Here is a 22,424-nt window from a genome sequence, read left to right on the forward strand (position 1 = left end):
TGCTGGTGCCAGTGTCCAAGATGGTACCTCTACCTTTTAGCACTTCTAGGAGGCAGAGGCGTAAGACCATAAGACCCCTGGGCCTGCCATAAGCCCTGGTGGTCCAGTAGTGGGCTGGGACAGGAGGGATCCCTCCTGCCTCCTGTTCCGACTGACTCAGACACATCCCACCTCCCAGACTTTAAAAAACCTACTTTTAAAGCTCTGGTGGTCCAGCAGTGAACTGGAGCAGGAGTGATCTTCCTATGCTCCTGCCCCGTGCAGAGCCGCTATCTGAAATGGCTACCACGAGTTCTCAGAGCAACCTTGTGAGTTCCTGTGGTCTCGTGAGGTTGCCGTCAAAACTCGTGGCAGCCATTTCAGATAATGGCTCTGCACAGGGCAGGAGCATGGGAAAATCACTCCTGTCCTGGCCCACCAGGGCTTACAGCAGGCCCAGGGGAGGCCTGCAACAGGTCTGGGAGAGGGCAGATGGGCGCTGAACCGAATATAAACTAACACCCCCATTTTTGGGCCATTTCTTTGGCCCCAAAATCTTGGTTTATATTTGAGTATATGCAGTAATTCCAGAGTTTAATTACACATTTAATGAAGAAATATTTTCTTTGGTTTGTTTGAAATGTACTACTTAGTAGCTTCATCACATGTCCCCCTAGTCCTAGTATTTTTGGAGAAAGTAAACAAGTGATCCACGACTACCCATTCCACTCCACTCAGTATTTGAGACCTCTATCACATCTCCCCTAAGCCATCTCATCTCCAAGCTGAAAAGCCCTAAGTAGCAGTGGAGAGATACCGCTGCTGCTTGGGAATACTGACGGGTCTCAACCTACATCCTGGGAAGGGAGGGGTTGGAGGGGGAGAGTAGGGTTTAGGATCCACAGCCGATTCATTCAAGGCAGGATTATCTTTAGGGAGGATCGGTATTCCATGGAAGGGGATCAGCACATTGGGGGGGGGGGGGGGGGGAGGGGGGTGTTGTTGGACTGGGTGACAACCAGGGCTACTATGACCATTTATGTTGCTATTTCACAATATAGACATTCATGTGCCGTGAAAGGGACATCTACTGTACATTTGGAACTTTTTGTCTAAAATGAATGTTCCTGCTTAGGGTTACCAGACTTCTGGATTTCTCCGGACATGTCCGAGGTGCAGACGGCTTTTCAAAACCTGGCATTATGTCCGGGGTTTGAAAAGCCTCCCTCAAAATCACCGTCGAGCAGGAGGGCAGCGCATGATGGCATTGCAACGCATGCGGATGCCCTCCTGCCCGACCAGAGTGGGGATGGGGGTGGGGCTAGGGTGGGATTGGGGGGAATGGGCAGGTCTAGGGGCAGGTCAAAGAGGCCCGGATTTTCAGAACGGAAAATCTGGTAACCTTATTCCTGCTTCATGGAACTGGCCACAGATATCCACCTCACCATGTATTTTAGGAGTAGGTTCAATGTCGGCAGATCTTGTTCTAAAACACTAGAAGTATTTCAAGATTTTAAAATCATTTTTAAAATGCTGCTCCACAGCACTTTTACTGGACCAAACATGGGACAGCAATCAGGAGTGAGGTATTCCTTATGTCTGCTCAATATGATCATTACTGCATTGAAGTGGTATCCCTGGAGCAGATGGCCATGTTGAAACATGACATCATTGAGGAAGAATATCATTTAGGATGAAGCGAGAATGCAAAAGCGGCAACACGGTTATTATGGGAGACTTCAACTACCCTGGGATAGACTGGAGTCTTGGAAGCTCGAAATGCACTAGGGAGACAAAATTCCTGGAAGCTACACAGGATTGCTTCATGGAACAGCTTGTTAGAGAACCGACGAGAGGAAATGCCACTCTGGATCTAATCCTAAATGGGTTAAGGGGACCTGCAAAGGAAGTAGAAGTAGTGGGACCGTTAGGAAACAGCGATCATAATATGATCAAGTTCAAGGTTGAGGTAGGAGTATCAAAAGGCAAGAGATCCATTGCAACAACCTTTAATTTCAGGAAAGGAAACTATGAAGCAATGAGGGAATTGGTAAGGAAGAAGCTTAGGAACTCTTCCAAAACATGGCTAACGGTAAATCATGCCTGGTCCTTCTTCAGGGAAATGGTGAGCGAGGTGCAAAATCTGTATATCCCCAGATTCAGGAAGGGGTGCAAAAAGAATCGAACAAAAGACCCGGCGTGGATAACCAAAACAGTGAAGGAAGCGATAAGCAATAAGAAAAATTCATTCAAGAAATGGAAAAAGGACAAATCTGAGGGGAACTGGAAAGAGCACAAGAAGCATCAAAAAGAAAGCCACCATGAGGTTCGGAAAGCCAAAAGAGAGTATGAAGAGAGGCTAGCCAGGGAAGCAAGAAATTTCAAACCATTCTTCAGATATGTTAAAGGGAAGCAGCCGGCTAGAGAGGAAGTGGGACCGCTGGACGACGGAGACAGGAAGGGAGTGGTGAAGGAGGAGAAGGTTGTGGCAGAAAGGCTTAACATGTTCTTCTCGTCTGTATTTACTAATGAAAACACGTCCAACATTCCGGAACCTGAGCAATTCTTCAACGGTAGTCAGGCAGAAAAATTAACATCCATAGAAGTGAGCCTTGAGGACGTTCACAGGCAGATAGAAAAACTAAAAACCGACAAATCCCCAAGCCCGGATGGCATACATCCAAGGGTTCTGAAGGAATTAAAGGAGGAGATAACGAAACTACTGCAGCAAATTTGCAACTTATCCCTGAAAACAGGTGAGATCCCGTAAGATTGGAAGATAGCTAACGTTACGCCCATCTTTAAAAAGGGATCAAGAGGTGACCCGGGAAACTACAGGCCGGTGAGCCTGACTTCGGTTCCGGGGAAAATGGCAGAAGCACTGATAAAAGAAAACATCGATCAACATTTTGAAAAACATGAACTTCTGATTACCAGCCAGCATGGTTTCTGCAAGGGAAGATCGTGCCTAACGAACTTATTGCACTTCTTCGAAGGGATCAACAAACGGATGGACAAAGGAGACCCCATAGACATCATATATCTAGATTTCCAAAAAGCCTTTGACAAGGTGCCCCATGAATGTCTACTCCGGAAACTGAAGAACCATGGGGTAGAAGGAGACGTACATAGATGGATCAGAAACTGGTTGGAGGGTAGAAAACAAAGGGTAGGAGTGAAGGGTCACTACTCCGACTGGAGGAGGGTCACGAGTGGTGTCCCGCAGGGCTCGGTGCTCGGGCCGCTGCTATTTAATATCTTCATAAATGATCTAGAAACAGGGACGAAGTGCGAGATAATAAAATTTGCGGACGACACCAAACTATTTAATGGAACTCGGACTACAGAGGACTGCGAAGAATTGCAAAGGGACTTGAACAAACTAGAGGAATGGGCGGCGAGATGGCAAATGAAGTTCAACATTGAGAAATGTAAAGTATTACATGTGGGGAGCAGAAACTCGAGGTACAACTATACAATGGGAGGGATGTTATTGAATAAGAGTACACAGGAAAGGGACTTGGGGGTAATGGTGGACATGACAATGAAGCCGTCGGCACAGTGTGCAGCGGCCGCTAAGAGAGTGAATAGAATGCTTGGTATAATCAAAAAGGGTATTACAGCCAGAACGAAAGAAGTTATCCTGCCGTTGTATCGAGCAATGGTGCGCCCGCATTTGGAGTACTGCGTCCAATATTGGTCGCCGTACCTTAAGAAGGATATGGCGTTAGTCGAGAGGATTCAGAGGAGAGCGACACGTCTGATAAAAGGTATGGAAAACCTGTCATATTCTGAGAGATTGGAGAAGCTGGGTCTCTTTTCCCTGGAGAAGAGGAGACTTAGAGGAGATATGATAGAGACCTATAGGATCATGAAGGGCATAGAGAGAGTAAAGAGGGACAGATTCTTCAAACTTTCTAATAATAAAAGAACAAGAGGGCATTCGGAAAAGTTGATAGGAAACAGATTCAAAACAAATGCTAGGAAGTTCTTCTTTACCCAACGTGTGGTGGACACCTGGAATGCGCTTCCAGAGGACGTAATAGGGCAGAGTACGGTACTGGGGTTCAAGAAAGGATTGGACAAATTCCTACTGGAAAAGGGGATAGAGGGGTATAGATAGAGGATTACTGCACAGGTCCTGGACCTGTTGGGCCACCGCGTGAGCGGACTGCTGGGCACGATGGACCTCGGGTCTGACCCAGCAGAGGCATTTCTTATGTTCTTATGTTATGTGAATTTTGTGTTGAACACTAATGTCTCGATTTGAGTGGGTTGATGAATGAACAAATGTTAAAAGGACATAACTGGACTTAAAGTTACTGAGCTGAGATAAGGAAGACCTGATTCCTGAATTCTTTCTCATGTTTCATGTTCCAGTACAAGTGCTATAATATATGGTGTGTATATAGGGTGTTCCAATAAGAGAGCAAGACTTAAATTTTTTAATAAGGCATAATTTATTTGAAAAGTGCCGATATTTTTATTTTAGTATAAAGTATGCACATTGTGGTTAAGTGTGGAATACAACATCTGACAAATGTCCCCTATGCAGCAAAAGTAGTGTACTGTATAAGAGAGAACTGCACACTTTAGTATTGCTAATCTATTCCTTCCTACCTAGTCCTGCTGACATCTAGTGGCCATAATGGAGAACTGCAGACTTCTCTCTGTCTCTTACTTTGAAAATTCTGCATATAATATTTACAAGTTCAGCAAAATTGGCATTGTTTATGTTTATTTTGCACCCGATATACTGACATAACAGTTAAAACAAAGCAAGAAAACGAACTCTTTCTAACATAGGAAAATCATCAATCAATGAGGTCACACACACTGAAAAGGCTAAAATTACAAAAAGGTTTCATAACTTCAGAGAGATCCTTCTCAGCAGGAGTATATTCACTAAATGCCAGAGGAAAAAAAAGATGTGTCTTTAGCTGGGCTTTGAACCTTTTCAGGGACACTTCTTTGTGTAAAAATACTGGTAAAGCATTCAACAATGAAGAATGGTGTGTAGATTCCAAATGTGCATGTGAAGGGGGTGGGGAGAGAGTGATAAATGTTAATATATTGAGTGGACTGGATAACCTATGGTCATTGATGTAATAATGATGTTTGCTAAATTGATTCCCTGAATAAGCATTTGTAAAACATAGGACATAGTGGGACGGCAAGAGACATCCCCAAAAAACTGCATATCTGGCAAGAGGGAATGGGGGGAGGGAAAGGGAGGTAAGCTATGCAATGACCTTCCAACAGAACTGAGACTTTCTCTTACTATGTCTTTTGCAAAGTTTTAAGACTTATTTTTAATTTTTTACCAATTTTGAACTGTTTTTATAGGTGGTACCGTAGAATGTATGTTATATAAACTTTCTTGATTTGTTAGCCGTCTAGAATCTAGTGCTGAGATTAGTAAGGGCTATAAATCTTAAAGAATAGAATGCCAGACTTGTGGGGGAAGTGTGCCAATTTTTGGGGTGGCATAGGCAATTTGGGGGGGGGGGTGTTTCTTGCCATTCCGCAGTAACTCCTATGGTCCCAATATGTCCCATGTTTTGCCAAATGCTTATTCAGGGAATCTGTTTAGCAAACATCATTCTGCAACTGCAAAGCATTAGGTGGAATATCATCAGAACCAGTGGTTAAAATGTAAAGTGCTCTCGATGGAATATCAGGTTTTATATCATACAGCCCCTGTTTTCGAGATTTGTTGGTGTTGTATTGTTCAACAAGAGAACTAAGATCTGCACAGGATATGAGATTGTCATTGATAAAAGAGAGAAATGTGATACATACCAGGGTCGAGAATTCTGTTTTTAATAGTAGAGGTGAAATTTTATATCTTATATTACTTCAATATAGTAGGTCTTTGATTATGAGTCAATTTTTGTTTATTTTTGTACAACCAGGGAAGGAGGAGGGGGGGGGGGGTTATTTCTGTCCTAATTTTGACCTTTGAGTATTTACATCTGGGGAGCATATTATTAATTTGAATATGGTAAGGTTATTGGGAAAATCTATGTATTTTGTGTTTTATTGATTAAGCATTGGGCAGGGGGAGGGGGATAAAATGGTTGGTTATGTATATTTGTAAGCTGAATGTGCTTTGACTTATGTTATATAGTTGTGTCTTGCCCTACTGATGTTTGGAAAATCAATAAAGTAAAAAAATAAAAAAGAAACGTTAAGAAAAAAAAATGAAAATAAGACTAGTAGAGGTGAAATTTTGAAACAAAAAGAAACAAACAAATCAAAAAAACAAACAACCCACTCATTGACAGATCAGTTATGATTATGTAAACCCAGAGATTCTTTTAAAACACTTTTGAAGACACACCTTTATTAATGTGTTGCATGGATTTTAGCGCCAGCAGCAGCGGTATCTGCTCCGATGCTCATAGAATTCCTATGAGCGTCGGAGCAGTTACCGCCACTGCCAGCGCTAAAACCCGCGCTACGTATTAGTAAAGGAGGGGGAACAGTTATTTATCAATGTATTTATATGAACAAAAATATAGTAAGTATTTCTGCGATACTTTTGCAAATTCATGAAGATTTAGGCCTCCTTTTACAAAGCAGTTTCTAGTGCGGGGAGTAGCGTTGAATGGCCTGCGCTGCTCATTGAGTTCCTATGAGCATTGGGAGCAGTGCGGGCAATTCAGCGCAGCTCCCTGTGCTAGAAACTGCTATCGCAGTTTCATAAAAGAGAGGGTTAGTTATAGGACAATGCATTTGTGAACGAAATGAGCATATTTGTAATGGAGGATGTAGGAGAGTTTGAGTAAACGTTGCATTGTTATTATTTATATTTTATACTAGCTGATGCCCCGGCGTTGCACGGGTATTTAATTATAGCAATAACACTGTAAATGGATTCAAATAAAGATACTTTATAGTGGTGAATGAAATTATTTTTTTACAGCTTTATAAAAAGTACAATATTCAAATTATAATGTGAAATATTTGACAAAATGAACACAATACAACTAACACAAAACTTGATTATAAACAACATTTTTAGTTTCACCTCCAGGAGCAAGAACATATAAATTCTTGGGTGAAGAGACCCCCAGAACATATCACCCCAGTTAGTGAGGGATCTGCATACCAAGTTTCGTTCAAATCGGTCAAGCCGTTTTAGATTTACTGTGAGAATGGCAGCTGTTTACATTTTTTCCATTGACATGAATGGGTGAAATCTGATGTTCTGTTTGTAGCTCCGCCCTCGTGTGCAGGTGGGCCGCGAGACCCCCAGGACATATCACCCCAGGTAGTTTTAATTACTGTGAGAATGGCAGCTTTTTACATTTTTTCCATTGACATGAATGAGTGAAATCTGATTTTTTGTTTGTAGCTCCGCCCACGTGTGCAGGTGGGCCACGAGACTCCCAGAACATATCATCCCAGGTAGTGAGGGATCTGCATACCAAATTTCGTTCAAATCGGTCAAGCCGTTTTTGAATTACTGTGAGAATGGCAGCGTTTTACTTTTTTTCCATTGACATGAATGGGTGAAATCTAATGTTCTGTTTGTAGCTCCGCCCACGTGTGCAGGTGGGCCGCGAGACCCACAGAACATATCACCCCAGGTAGTTGGAATTACTGTGAGAATGGCAGCTTTTTACATTTTTTCCATTGACATGAATGGGTGAAATCTGATTTTCTGTTTGTAGCTCCGCCCACGTGTGCAGGTGGGCTACGAGACCCCCAGAACATATCACCCCAGGTAGTGATGGATCTGCATATCAAGTTTCGTTCAAATCGGTCCCACAGCTTTTTACATTTTTTCCATTGACTTGAATGGGTGAAATCTGATTTTCTGTTTGTAGCTCCGCCCACGTGTGCAGGTGGGCCACGAGACCCCCAGAACATATCACCCCAGGTAGTGAGGGATCTGCATACCAAGTTTTGTCCAAATTGGTCACAGTGAGAATGGCAGCTTTTTACATTTTTTCCATTGACATGAATGGATGAAATCTGATGTTCTGTTTGTAGCTCCGCCCACGTGTGCAGGTGGGCCGCGAGACCCCCAGAACATATCACCCCAGGTAGTTGGAATTACTGTGAGAATGGCAGTTTTTTACATTTTTTCCATTGACATGAATGGATGAAATCTGATTTTCTGTTTGTAGCTCCGCCCAGGTGTGCAGGTTGGCCGCGATACCCCCAGAACATATCATCCCGGGTAGTGAGGGATCCGCATACCAAGTTTCGTTCAAATCGGGCAAGCCGGTTTTGCAGAGGCAGTTTTTACATTTTTCCCATTGACATGAATGGGTGAAATCTGATATTCTGTTTGTAGCTCCGCCCAGGTGTGCAGGTTGGCCGCGATACCCCCAGAACATATCACCCCGGGTAGTGAGGGATCCGCATACCAAGTTTCGTTCAAATCGGGCAAGCCGGTTTTGCAGAGGCAGTTTTTACATTTTTCCCATTGACATGAATGGGTGAAATCTGATTTTCTGTTTGTAGCTCCGCCCAGGTGTGCAGGTTGGCCGCGATACCCCCAGAACATATCACCCCAAGTAGTGAGGGATCTGCATACCAAGTTTCGTTCAAATCGGGCAAGCCGTTTTTGAATTACTGTGAGAATGGCAGCGTTTTACTTTTTTTCCATTGACATGAATGGGTGAAATCTAATGTTCTGTTTGTAGCTCCGCCCACGTGTGCAGGTGGGCCGCGAGACCCACAGAACATATCACCCCAGGTAGTTGGAATTACTGTGAGAATGGCAGCTTTTTACATTTTTTCCATTGACATGAATGGGTGAAATCTGATTTTCTGTTTGTAGCTCCGCCCACGTGTGCAGGTGGGCCGCGAGACCCACAGAACATATCACCCCAGGTAGTGAGGGATCTGCATACCAAATTTCGTTCAAATCGGTCAAGCCGTTTTTGAATTACTGTGAGAATGGCAGCGTTTTACTTTTTTTCCATTGACATGAATGGGTGAAATCTAATGTTCTGTTTGTAGCTCCGCCCACGTGTGCAGGTGGGCCGCGAGACCCACAGAACATATCACCCCAGGTAGTTGGAATTACTGTGAGAATGGCAGCTTTTTACATTTTTTCCATTGACATGAATGGGTGAAATCTGATTTTCTGTTTGTAGCTCCGCCCACGTGTGCAGGTGGGCTACGAGACCCCCAGAACATATCACCCCAGGTAGTGATGGATCTGCATATCAAGTTTCGTTCAAATCGGTCCCACAGCTTTTTACATTTTTTCCATTGACTTGAATGGGTGAAATCTGATTTTCTGTTTGTAGCTCCGCCCACGTGTGCAGGTGGGCCACGAGACCCCCAGAACATATCACCCCAGGTAGTGAGGGATCTGCATACCAAGTTTCGTCCAAATTGGTCACAGTGAGAATGGCAGCTTTTTACATTTTTTCCATTGACATGAATGGATGAAATCTGATGTTCTGTTTGTAGCTCCGCCCACGTGTGCAGGTGGGCCGCGAGACCCCCAGAACATATCACCCCAGGTAGTTGGAATTACTGTGAGAATGGCAGTTTTTTACATTTTTTCCATTGACATGAATGGATGAAATCTGATTTTCTGTTTGTAGCTCCGCCCAGGTGTGCAGGTTGGCCGCGATACCCCCAGAACATATCATCCCGGGTAGTGAGGGATCCGCATACCAAGTTTCGTTCAAATCGGGCAAGCCGGTTTTGCAGAGGCAGTTTTTACATTTTTCCCATTGACATGAATGGGTGAAATCTGATATTCTGTTTGTAGCTCCGCCCAGGTGTGCAGGTTGGCCGCGATACCCCCAGAACATATCATCCCGGGTAGTGAGGGATCCGCATACCAAGTTTCGTTCAAATCGGGCAAGCCGGTTTTGCAGAGGCAGTTTTTACATTTTTCCCATTGACATGAATGGGTGAAATCTGATTTTCTGTTTGTAGCTCCGCCCAGGTGTGCAGGTTGGCCGCGATACCCCCAGAACATATCACCCCAAGTAGTGAGGGATCTGCATACCAAGTTTCGTTCAAATCGGGCAAGCCGTTTTTGCGTTGGCAGCTGTTTTTTCCATTGACATAAATGGGTGAAATCTGATTTTATGTTTGTAGCTCCGCCCACATGTGCAGGTGGGCCGTGAGACCCCCAGAACATATCACCCCAGGTAGTGAGGGATCCGCATACCAAGTTTCGTTCAAATCGGGCAAGCCGGTTTTGCGGAGGCAGTTTTTACATTTTTTCCATTGACATGAATGGGTGAAATCTGATTTTCTGTTTGTAGCTCCGCCCACATGTGCAGGTGGGCCGTGAGACCCCCAGAACATATCACCCCAGGTAGTGAGGGATCGGCATACCAAGTTTCGTTCAAATCGGTCAAGCCGTTTTTGCGTGATCGCGGCACATACATACATACATCCGATTTTATATATATAGATTGTTTTGTAAACTGCGTACACTTTTTTTTTTTAAAGCATACCCTGCTTAAGACCTAATGGTTCACAAGGTACATACACAATTTTGAAACAATACAAATAAATATTAAAATCTCTCCCAAAATATTAAAAAATGAATAACTTTCAAGCAAAGGCCTCTTCAAATAATGTCTTTTAACACTTTTTTTAGCCCTCCTGCCATTGAGATTACTGAAGCCCTCGTTTTTGCATAATGTATGCTTATTAACCCTTCATTAACTACCTGCAGTGTCCCCTTTTAGGAGGTATATAAATTTTAAAATAATAAATACTATCCTGCAGTACCACCAGAACACTTCTCTGTGCAGTGCTTCCTAATGCAGCAAACCATTCCTAGATTGTTTCCTGCTTTTAGCTTTGCTACATGGAACCTCTGTCACTTGTTCAGTTTGTTTCCTTCTCGCTTAGCTCTTAAAAGCCACATGTTAATCTGGAATTCCTTAATTAAACTCAGTGAAGAATCATTTTCTATTTCTTTCATATCCTTTTCTGGCTCGCTCATTAGGAGGCACCACAGTTTCCTGCTCTTTTACTATCCTTCCTAATTTGTGCGGTAAGGATTAAGGAAGACCGTAAAATGCTCAAAAACTCTACCCTCAGTTTCCACTGGGTGGCAGCAAATTAGCAGAGATCACATGAGCAGGTTAGATTTCAGAGACTGGATGCCAGATTACCTCTGCTTATCTGTAATGGATCCAAGATAAACTAATAGAACACATTAACTGTTATTCTAACCATCCTGATAGAGAGTTTATTTAATGAGGTTGCAGAAATTAATTTCGTGGAAATGATGGTTTATTAAGAGCATTGCAGAAATTTCAGAAAATAAACCACTTGGTGGCTCTGGAATTAGTAGAGTCAAAGTTAGCGGAAAAATGACAGTGATGAATGAAATACTGTATGCAGTGCTCTTTTTCCTTTTGCTCCCGATGAACTCTTGGAAAGCTCAGTTCTCTTTATCAGAGCTCTTCTACTTCTGTAGCAATTTGGTGAATTGACAACATTATTCCCTTAAAATAAGTTAATGAATACTCCCTTAACTAGAGATTGGGATAACTACTACTATTACTATTTATTATTTCTATAGTGCTTCCAGATATATGCAGCGCTATACATTAAATATGCAAGAGATGGTCCCTGCTTAAATGAGCTTATAATCTAATTGTGACAGCCACACAGGACAAAGGGTGAATCAATATATGCTGCTCATGAAGGGAAATATAAAAGGGATGAAGAGGTAAAGAGGGTAGAGGCTATAGAGCAGACATGTTAAACTCTGGCTTGTCGTGTATTTAAAGTTGGCCTGCCAGCCATTTACCTTTTTTTACTTTAATCTGGCCTGCCGGTATGAACCGCTGCTCTTCATGAGTGCCTGCCTTACTCTTCAAAGCAGCCTGCTGAGGATCGCTGGCCGGCTGTAGCGAACCTCACAGGCCGCCGACCTCGATAGCACATTCCCTCTGACACAATCCCATACGTCAGAGGAGGGGACTAGACTGCGGCAGAAGGAATGTGCTACCGAGGTCGACAGCGGCCTATGAGATTCGCTACAGCAGTCCGGCGATCCTCAGTAGGCTGCTTTGAAGAGGAGACCAGGAAGCTGGGATAGAGGGAAAGTAGGAACGGCAGGCCCAATCTGAAGATGATACTGGGAAGAAGGGGGGAAAACATGTAGGCCTTCGGGATGGGGGCGGGCCCTAGTGTAGAAGTACCCGGAGGGAGAGAAGGAGGGGTCCAGATGTGCATATGCTAGACTGAGGGGAGGGGGTGGAGGTGGGGGAAGAAATAAAACAGAGGAGAGGGAGAGAGATGGTGGACAATGGGATAGAGGGAGGCAAGGAACAGAAAGGGAGAGAAGGACACAAGGGATGGTATGGAGGGAGAATAGAGATGCTGGATAGGAGGGTAGTTGGGTGGGGAATGAGGGAGAGATGCTGGATGAAAGAGTAGTTGTATAGAGAATGGGAGAGATGGTGAACCCGGGGGTGGTGGGGAATGAGGAAGAGATGCTGGCTGAAAGGGTAGTTTGAGAAAAGGAGAGATGGTGGGGAATAAGGGAGAGATGCTGGCTGAAAGGGTAGTTTGAAAAAAGGAGAGATGGTGGATCTGGGGATGGTGGGGAATGAGGGAGAGATGCTGGATGAAAGGGTAGTTTGAGAAAAGGAGAGATGGTGAATCTGGGGATGGTGGGGTCCATTGCTGTAGCTGCGGGAATGGAGATGAAAAGAAAAAAAAAAAGGCATGATGCCAGACCTCTGGGGGAGGGAAGGGAAATGGAAGGGGAGGACAGAGATGGAAGATGGTTAGCACGGAGAAAGAAGAAAATTACAAATGGACAGGAGACCCTGGCAAGCGAATTATCAGAAGACAACCAAAGCCTGGGACCAACATAAGGTAGAAAAAATAATTTTATTTTCAGTTTTGCGATTACAATATGTCAGATTTGAAATGTGTATCCTGCCAAAGCTGGTGTTAAGACAGTGAGCGTGAACTAGGACCTAACAAAGAGAAGAAAAGTCTTTATTTATTTTGTTTACACCTCAAAGCCGGTGTGGGGTTGGAGACATTGTAACCCTATACTTCTAAGGCTAAGCCTTAGTCACTTAAGGGTCTTTTTATTAAGGTGCACATTTAGCGCGTGCTAATCGGTTAGCGTACCTTAATAAAAAGACCCCCTACATATTTTAATTAAAATTTTGGCCCGCGACTTAGCCTTTTTTTCAGATTTCGGCCCCTTATGCGATTGATTTCGACACCCCTGCTATAGAGCGATGAGAAACAGATATAGTGTATTACAAGTTGGAAGGGTTAGGACCTAAATGCAGCTTCAAAAAAGTAGGCTTTGAGCCTGGATTTGAATACCGACAGACAGTACAGTCTGGTGTACTGATTCAGGCAGGTTGTTTCAGGCATATGGCGCAGCAAGGTAGAATAGGCAGATTTGGGAGTTGGCAGTAGAGGAGAAGGGTACAGACAAGAGAGACTTATCCAAAGAATGGAGTTCTCAGGGTGGGTTGTAGGGTGAGACAAGAGCGGAGAGATATTGAGGAGCTGCAGAGTGAGTGCAATTGTCGGTCAATAAGAGGAGTTTGAACTATATATGGAAGTGGACAGGAAGCCAATGATGTGACTTGAGGAGAGGGCTAACATAAGCATAAGGGGGTGGAGGGGCAGCCAGCAGCTCTCCGCTCCCCTCTCCCTCCCATGGACCTCTTCAAAATGTTCACCAGTGCAAGCAGCATCTTCCACTTGCTGTTCATGATGGCCTTAGCTCCCTTCTAATGTCACTTCCTGATCATTGGACCAGGACAAGATGTCAGAAGGGAGTTGAGGCTGGCGTGAGCGCAGGTGGAAGATATTACTACTCATACTGGCGAATATTTCAAGAGTTATGTGGGGGCAGGGGGAGTAAAAGTGTAGCATTGCTTTAAGGCCTCAAGATAGTGTCCTACCGCGCACGCGCGGGTGCCTTCCTGCTAGAATGTGAGCAGGAGACCAGTAATAGAGAAATGACATGGGGACAAATTTTTCCCTGTACTGTAATGGCATTAAATATGCATAAGCTGTACCCCTTGAATGATAATACATTTTTATGCAGTCCTTGAAAATTCTGTTTATAATGTGCATGAGTTTAGTTTGATATTTCATTTGATTAATGCGACTGTAGGCCACTTTATTTGGCACCAGAGGGAGGACTTTCAGTAACATGTGCTAAGCACTTAGCATGTATAGTCAACACACAGCTACAGTAACTACACTGGCATGATACTTCCAGGAAGTGTAAGGGGGTGGGTGGAGAGGGGGGTGGACTGCCCAGGACACCGTCTTGTGCAGGTACCACTCCAGCCCCCCACAATATACTCAAGCTCTTCCTTCCCTCAACCTCTTTAAAGTCTTTACCAGTGCAAGCAACTACTCTAGCCTGCTGCTCATGCCAGCCTGGCTCGCAGAGCCGGAAGTGACATCTGAAGGAAAGCCAACGCCAGCGTGAGCAGTAGGTCGAAGAAGCTGCTCATGCTGGAGAATATTTAAAGAGGTACAGGGATGGGAAGGGAGGGCATGAGTGTGGCTTGGGGGTGCAGGGGGGAGATGTTGGCAGAGAAGGAACAGGGGCGGAGAGGAGGGCGCCTCTGCTTCCAGGTCAATTCTATATCTAGGTGTTTGCATTTATATGTCATCATTCTCTCTGCAAGAAACTCCCTAACCCCTATAAGTTCTGTCTGTCTGTCTAAATTAGACTGTAAGCTTTTCTGAGCAGGGACCATCTATTACATGTTAAATGTACATGTACAGTACAGGGTACATATTTCAGCACTATAGAAACAATGTAACCTTCCATTGCAATGTATTGTATCTTTCCCTTTGGACAAATTCCTGGAGGAAAAGTCTATAGTCTGCTATTGAGACAGTAGAATGGAATGCTGCTACTATCTGGGGTTTTGCCAGGTACTTGTGACTTGGATTGGACTCCGAAGATGGGATACTGGGCTAGACGGACCATTGGTCTGACCAGTAAGGCTATTCTTATGTTACTTTTACTTCTCATCAATGTTAAAGTTGGAGAAGGAGAGTATGCAAGAGTGGTCAGCAGGCGCAGCCTAGGGGAGAGGAATGAAGCTGGGGACCGCCTTGTGTAGTTCTGTGAAGAGAACAAGCTTAGAATCACCAACACCTTCTTCACCTGGCCGAAGCGACAACTCTACACCTGGACATCCCCAGATGGGCAGCATCACAACCAAATTACAGAGGCAAAGGCTAAGGACAGGTTGAATGAGATGAGGCGACTCAATGGTGATTTTCAAAGAGCAGCCAGGAAAGACAAGAATGACTTCCTGAATGCTCGATGCATGAACCTAGAAGAAGCCTATAAGAAGAGCCACACCAGGGAATTATGCGTCATGGTGAAACAAGTGAAAAAGCCTCTCTCGGCACACCAATCAACCATCAAAGACTGAATGAAATTAGCGACCAGCGGGACATCAAGCAGAGATGGAAAGAATACAGAGAGGAATTATACATCAGCACCAGCATTGACTACCCTGAAGAGCTTGGGGGTCAAGAGGAAGCATAACAGACCTACTGGAAAGTGAAGTGGATTGGGCACTGAGGCAGCTGCCCAAAACCAAAGCACCTGGCATTGATGGAATTTCTGCAGAGCTGCTCAAACCAGTCCCAAAAGCCACACTGACAGCACTATGCCAAAAGATCTGGAGGACCTGCACGTGGCCAAAGGATGGGAAAAAAAAAAAAAATAAATTTCAGTTTTTATCCCACTGCTGAATAAAGGCGATGCCAGGGACTGTAACAACTATAGAACAATCGCCCTGATCCCCTACACCAGCAAGGGGCTTCTAGAAATCATCCAGAGACGCTTGGGCAACATTCTTGATCGAAAACTTCCTGATGCCCAAGCTAGATTTCATAAGGGCAGAGGGACCCATGATCACATCACAAACTTGATGTGGATCATAGAGAAGGTGAGGGAGTCCCAGAAGAAGCTCTACCTGTACTTCTGTGTTCCATTGATTATACCAAGGCTTTTGACTGTGTTGAAGATAAGTTTAGTGAGGTAGGAGTGTCAGCGCACCTGATCTGGTTAACCAGATCGCTCCACTACGATCAAAAAGCTACAGTGCGAACCAGGTATGGAGATATAGAAAAGTTCAAAATCAAAAAGGGTACAAGACAAAGATGCATCCTCTTTTCTTCTTTTCAAGCTCTATACAGAAGTAATCATGAGGAAGCTGGACTTAGATGATTCAAGTGTTGGTGTGAAAATAGGCAGAAGAACCATCAGCAATCTGAGATATGCAGATGACACTACCCTGCTAGCAGGTGCTAGAACAGATGTGTAGACTTAGGAGTCCAGCAGCACCCCTTTCCTGCTCCCCCCTGTCCAGCAGTAGCCCTTCTTCCTTACTTTTACCTCCCCCCTGTCTCTCTCAGGCAAGATGTCTGATCGCAGCTGTTCTCCCTTTTACCTCCTACTCCTTCAGAACGCCGAAGAGCCATGGTCACCCCTCTCCCCCAAAACAAAGCAAGATTGCTCAATGCCCCCCCTTTACCTAAACCAATGAAGATCGTTCACAGCTCCCCCAGCACACTTATTTTCCCCAAAGCAAAGCAAAATAGCTTCCTTCCCCAAGCAGGCTTATCTGAGAAGTGTCCCTTGTTTTTGGAGGCAGCTTTGGCAGGGGCAGCCGTAGGTTCTTTTTTTCAGCTTGGGAAACCACCGCACGAAAACCTCAACCACTGCAGGCTCCTTTTTTCATGCGGAGGCACAGCGCCACGGATCACGGACTCACAGATTTTGAAGTGCACACACGCGCTAAGGGTTTTATTATAGTAGATAACAGAATTAGGCCACCCGGTTGCCATTATAGAACAGTCTCTCACCATGCAGCATGGGGGTGCCTAAAAAAAGGTGCCCGTGTATAGGATTGCCCTCTTAGAGAGCCTAATTCACACACCCAAAGTTGGATTCAGTAAATGGTGCTCAGAATTCAGCTCTGAACAGGATTCTATGATGGGCATTCCAGGATGGACGTCCTTTATAGAGCAGGATGTAGTTCCGGGATTCCGAGGATTTACATCTACTGAAACCTGATGTAAATTCTGGTGCATAAGTTAGGCCTGGATCCCCAGTGTTCAGTAATACTGCGTGCATCTTTAGTGAACACCCCCGACCCGCCCATGCTCCTCTCATGGCCATGCTCCCTTCTGAGATGCGACCTATAAGATTTGCGCACGGATCTTTGTAGAATAGCGTTTAGCAAGATGCACGTAGAAATCCAAATTATTTGCCAATAAAAGCCAATAATTGTTAGTGGCCAATTATTAGCACTAATTGGCTCGTTAGCATCTTGGAATAGCACATAGAGATTGCGCAAAGAAATTTGCCATTTATAGAATTCCCCTGATAGAGGGCAGTTCTGTTAAGGTACATCTAACTCAGTGGTCTCAAACTCAAACCCTTTGCAGGGCCACATTTTGGATTTGTAGGTACTTGGAGGACCTCGGAAAGACTAGTTAATGTCATATTAAAGAAATGCACAAAAAACAGGGGAAACAAATCCACAAAATACAAAGGAACAAATCAAAGTGGAAATGTCCAATCAGAAAGGTGCACAGAAAAGTGTCTTTCAACTCATCTGATTGATCCAAAATCTTTATTCATCCAAAGTAACTCAACGACCCGACATGTGCCATCATTAGCTTTTCATTTGCTGTAAGGCTGCGGTATGACGGCGATTTGATAGAAACGGCATTTCAAGTGGTTCACATAACTGTTTATATACCCAAAGACTTCCAAGACTCCTGATGCAGGCCGTGAGGCCGAAACATGTACATGACGGGTCGTTGAGCTACTTTGGATGAATAAAGATTTTGGATCAATCAGATGAGTTGAAAGACACTTTTCTGTGCACCTTTCTGATTGGACATTTCCACTTTGATTTGTTCCTTTATATTAAAGAAATGACAATTTTGCATGAGGTAAAACTCTTTATAGTTTATAAATCTTTTCTTTTGGCTATGTCTTAATAATAATATTGTAATTTTATAGCTAATGAGACATACGATCAAGAAACTGTTTTATTTTACTTTTGTGATTATGATAAACATACTGAGGGCCTCAAAAAAGTACCTGGCAAGCCGCATGTGGCCCCCGGGCTGCGAGTTTGAGACCACCACTCTAACTGGAGCTTATTTCAGAAAGCAACTAATTTCCTTTATAGAATATTAGCATAGAATGCATGGGTATAATTTTGATGTGATCATTTCCCATAGAACTTCTTGTGTCTAGGTTGCTAAAAACTGTGCATAATTTATAGAACTCTACTATTTACACACATAACGGTGTACCCTGCCCAAACTTCACCCAGATTCTGCCAAGTATACACCAACCTTCAAACTATGCACCATTGCATTGAGGCACCAGTTTACTGAAGAGCATAAACTGGAATACTGACATTTATACACACATGTGTGCAAACAAGCATGGTTATTCTGGTAATAAACATGCATTCTTGTTTAAATGTTGGTGCCCTTTTTATAGAATTACGCCTTAAGTGTACAGCATGGCATGAGGTGGAATTCAGGGAGTTTTGGATGAGGAATGGACTATGCTTTGTAGTTAGTGCACAGTAACTCAATCAGTGGTGTAGAAAAGGGGGAGTGGGTGGAGTGCCCTAGGCACCGAATTGTCAGGGGCGCCAGCATCTCTCCTCCTTCCTCCAGTGTGAAAGTCAACACTACCGGCCCCTCCAGACCTACCAGTAATTTTGGAGCGGTTAAAGGTTGGCAGCTCATTTCGTGCATCACCTGGCAATGTCTGGGCATCGGCCGGAGTGCACATTTTAATATTAATGAGCTCATTGTACAGCATTTCTGTGGTAGTTGTGGAGGCCGCTACGCGGCACGGAAAAGACCACGCAGAGCCATTTTGTGCACTGGAAGCTAAATGCTTGGACGCTAATCTGGTTAGAACTGGTTTAGCGGCCAGCGTTAAAGGCATGGTAAATTTTGAACATCTCCAGTCAAATAGCTATCGGCCCATACATTCACCACTAATTCTGTGGGGAAAAAAATGCTTTCTCTCAAGGGTTACCATATGGCTCCAGAAAAAGGAGGATGGATTGAGACATCCAGGTTTGATTTCCATTGAAAGCAATGGACGTAAAACTACGATGTCTTAATCCGTCCTCCTTTTTCTGGAGCCAAATGGTAACCCTATTTCTCATGAATCTCATCTTATTCTCAAATCTCTCCTCCTCACATCAATATCGCTTGTTCCAGAATTTCCATTCCACCACAAAGGGTTTGTCTCTCTTATGGGTACAGTACTGAATACTCCTCCACTCATAATCTCAGTTGTCCTCCTTCTCTCCAGGGCACTTTTAAGTTCCTAAATCTCACATTATGAAGCTGCTTCCCAGGAAAAAAAAAAAAAAAAAAGGATATCAGAGGAGGCTGTTGCACTTATCCGATTACTGTGGATGTTACACAGGAGAGACCCTTCCACATTAAAGTAACGATCGTGTCTTTATGATGTTTTTGATCTCCGTTAATTATAGCTCAGCATAGCTTACAAAGGCAACTTGCCTCTCGAATATAAACAAGATTAATTGCACAGTTCCTGTATTAAAATGAACCATCACCACCACGTAACAAAAAACTTTGTCTTTTAAGCAGCCCACGGCTTCAAGTGGGGGAGGGAAGCAAGTACAGGAAATTAAGGAGCTGCCAAATGATTGTGCCTCGGAGCCTCGCCCACCCCCCATCATAAGACTACACGAATACGCACGCCCCTGCACTTTCATCCTCCTCCAGGCCCGAGGGGAGTTTTTTTTATTTTTTTAAAAAACCCTTTACACAAAGAAGCCTCTCTGAAGTCTGGAATGCTCCCCAGCTGTTTGAAGGCGAGCTTCAGGCTTGACACCTTTCTGTAAATTGACTGTCGAGACTCGTCTGAGTCAACCACAGACCGCCTTCTGAAAATGTAATAAGGGCTACTGAAAGCACAGGGTAGCATAGTGCCTAGCACCTTCACAAACAGCAGCAGCAAGCTGCCTGTGCCAATTGGAACACCGAGGGCATGAGCTTGGCGGGAAAAGCAGGAGGCGAGTGGACAGGAAGGGGCTGAGACTTGGAACAAATCCAGCCTCAGATAATCAGGAAGGAGGGAGAGAGGTAGAATATTGGAAGGAGAAAGGTACAATATTCCAGAACTTGGGGAATGCAGGGAGAGATTTACAGACCGCAGGTCTCACAGCTCTCTGTGGGAGGAGAGGGCAGTGGCACACCTACCGGTAGCATATATGACACCCAGGGCCCATCATTTTTTGACCCCTCCTCCATCTGTATGAAAAACATGATTTTTAGTAACAATCCACACATCACACAAGAGTGTACCTAGGAAAAGGCAGCATCTTACATATTGTAGTGAGCAATACAACATCAATACACACATTGTAAAACTAAACAAACCAGACTAGTACAGATCAATCCTGCACAGTCAATCCTAACAGAAAATATGTCTTTCGAACCCACAGAACACAGAAAACACCCTTCACCTAGTAGGGAATATATAATCACAAACTAACCCCTCCCCCTTTTACAAAACTTTGGTACCTTGTTTAGCCATGACGGTAACAGCTCCAACGCTCAGAGAATTCTGAGCGTCGGAGCTGTTACCACCATGGCCGACACTAAAAAACGCTCTACGGTTTCGAAAAAGGGGGGGAGGGGGATAAAATAGAAATACGTAGACAAAGGTTAAACTGAACCCCAAGAAGCTGGACTCTGCATACAATGCAACACCACAGAAACAGTGACGCATGTCCCCTAATATTGTGCAAAATATAAAGATAGCAGATGTAAATTTGAAAGAATAGAAACATAGAAACATGATGCCAGATAAAGGCCAAATGGCCCATCTAGTCAGCCCATCCTCAGTAACCATTATTTCTTCCTTTCTCTAAGAGCTCAGCATTTTACAAATTAACAAATCCCCCCCCCCCACCCCTTTTATGAAACTGTGTTAGGCTTTTTTTATTGCAGGCCATGGCGGTAAAAGCTCTGGCGCTCAAAGAATTCCTGTGAACGTCAGCACTAATATCATCACAGCTGGTGATAAAAAAGCTTAATGAAGCGTCATAAAAGGGGGCCAAAGGGGGTAGGGGGGAAATGAAATAAAAATGGAAAGAAAGATAATACTATTTTATTGGACTAATACATTTTTCAATTAGCTTTCAGAGGCCAGAACCTCTTTTCTCAGGTCAATAAACTATACTGCTGTTACAGGATCCTGTCCTGACCTGAGGAAGGGGTTTTGGTCTCTGAATTAGTCAAAAATGTATTACAATTAGTCCAATAAAAGGATCACCTTATTTCCATTTTCTATTTATAAATATTTATCAACACAGCTACAATACTATTTTATCCTAAAGCAAAAAAATAAATAGAACATTTTTTTTCTACCTTTGTCTTCTCTGGTTTCTGCTTTCCTCATCTTCTTGTCACTCTTTTTTTTCCATCCACTGTCTGCCCTCTCTTTGCCCTTTCTGTATGGCATCTCTCTCCTTCCAGAAACTGTATGCCTCCCCCTTCAGCCCCATTGGTCTGACATCCATCTTCTTCCCTTCCTTCCCCTCCTCCAATGGTCTGGCATCTCTCCCCTCTCCTTCCCTCTCCCACCCCCATGGTCTGGCATTTCACTCTCTCCTCTCCCTTCCCTTTTCTTCCCTCATCTTCCTTCTCAATTTATTTTCTGCGTCTGTCTAGATTAAGTTCTTACTACCTTGTCATCAATTTCCCTTTTCACTGTCTACCTACAGCTTGCCACCTCTTTCCCTAACCCCGTCCAGTATTTCACTAACTCAATCCTCTTCCCCCCCCATCAAGGGCTCTCTTTTTATTTATCCCCTCCTTCCATCATGTGCCCTCTTTCTCTACCCCTTCCATCCAGCATCTTCTCCTCTCTCAGTCATTGCAGGACCTTGCTGCACCTCCACGCAGCTGCCAGTCCACCCCCTCCGACGTCACTTACTTGTTCCGGAGCAGAGCCGGCTGTCAACTCTGCTCTGGAACAAGTAAGTGATGTCGGAGGGGGTGCACCAGCAGCCAAGGGGAGGTGCAGGAAGGTCCCGTGGCAGAGTAGGGCAGGAAGTTCTGGAGCCGGTGTGTCATCTGTACACTCTCTTGGGGCATGCACCCGGGGTGGACTGCTCCTCACCGCCCTTGGTATGCCACTGGAAGAGGGGGGGGGGTGGGGGGTTTCAAGATCCAGAAGAAAATATTGAAACTATTTGCTCCCCTGTATTCTGCATCCATAGGAGCCAGCTCTGCTGAGCATCCCAAATTTTGAGCAAACTTCTTTAGGAAGGAATAATTTGTATTGTTTGGCACCTCCAATCATTTTGAAATACTGGTGCCTTTATCTGCATCATTATCTTTCTTTCCCTGCCCCCCTTGGCCTACTGTCCTCTCTTTCTCCTCCCTCAGTA

The sequence above is a fragment of the Geotrypetes seraphini genome, chromosome 6 (genome assembly GCF_902459505.1).
Source record: "Geotrypetes seraphini chromosome 6, aGeoSer1.1, whole genome shotgun sequence".
Taxonomy (NCBI): Eukaryota; Metazoa; Chordata; class Amphibia; order Gymnophiona; family Dermophiidae; genus Geotrypetes; species Geotrypetes seraphini.